Here is a 1,476-nt window from a genome sequence, read left to right on the forward strand (position 1 = left end):
CTTGAAATTTACTCCACCAAAGTAATCTATTCATTAGTTTTATAGTCAATCTCACATAAATTCTCAGTGTCTGGGCAGAAAAGAAAAAAAAATATTTACTAAATAATTTTGCAAATGGTTCCTCATCTATTAGCAAATATTATTTCCTTTTAAATCCACCTTTATTGTTCGTGTATTGTCCATATTGTTCTCAGAAGTCATTTTTAGGATTCTGTCAGGGTGGTTTATTTAATTCTCTTCATTGTATTGAACAATTTTCTGTTTAAAACTCCAATGTCTAATTCCTTCACAAAACAATATAGACAGATTTTTAAAAACAGTATCTCACTATTTAGAACAATTGACTATTAGCTTATTTTCTATTGTTATAAAACACAGTGACCACAAAGAACTTATCTGAAGAAGAGGTTCTTGGTGCTTATAATTACAAAGGGATGTGAGCTCGTCATGATGGAGATTCCTGGTAGCAAGCACCCTTCATGACAGCAAGAGTTGGAAGATGAGAGTTTATATCTTCAAAAGCAAATAGGAAGTATAAAAGACAAACTTTAAGTGATAAGATGTTTTTAATCTCATTGCATGCCCCATAAAGTACTTTTCAAGCTAGGCTCAATCAACTACACACCAACTGGGTACAATGTGCTCAAATACTTGAGATTAAAGACAATGTTTCTTTTTCAAATTACCATATTTTTCATCTAATAGTCTGTGGGCAAATGTTTTAAGTTTCAATTTTAATGTAGTGACTTATTGCAATTCAGGGAATTCTGCAATGTAAAGCTCACAGGTGGATCAGGAATGTTGGTGCTCTTGTTTGCATAAAATTTTCAAAGAAAGAGGGTAAGTGTTATGCTTCTATTTTATGCATTTAAGTTATGTCTAAAAAAATTTTTGTAAAATTTTCACAGCTGTTGCAGGCGATATTTAAAATGGTGGCACTCAATCTTGCTTGATTTTATGGGGCCACCATGTTCCCAACTAGGTTAGGCCTGAGGTCATGAGCAGTGAAGTGTTCTTGCCACTGCCGTGGTTCCAACCACTGGCTCAGGCAGCCAGCTCAGGAGGCCAGAGACACTGGCCCTGCCATCCAAAAGACAGCAGAGTGGGAGATGGCTCTGCCAATCTTAATTATCTATATATTATCTATATTTGGTAATACTCAAGTATCAAGATGCCCACACAATTGGAGGTGTTAATCAATTAACTAACCTAGATATAAGTTGTTACCTAGGACTGCTCTTGGAACATGTGTGGTCATCAATGGCTCCTGCACCTCTGCCTCCTTATCTCCTTCTCTTCCTTCTCCTCTTCCTCTCCTTACTCTTCCCACCTTAGCTTCTCCCAAATTGTGAAGGAATTTTCCTGATACATGTCATCCTTCCTGTTATAATAAAAAAAAACTTTCTTTCAAAAGACAATTAGAGCACAGCTATACCAATTTGTATCAGTAAAGTACAAGATAGACCTAATACCCAG

Source organism: Arvicanthis niloticus, chromosome 30 (assembly GCF_011762505.2).
Source record: "Arvicanthis niloticus isolate mArvNil1 chromosome 30, mArvNil1.pat.X, whole genome shotgun sequence".
NCBI classification, from domain to species: Eukaryota; Metazoa; Chordata; class Mammalia; order Rodentia; family Muridae; genus Arvicanthis; species Arvicanthis niloticus.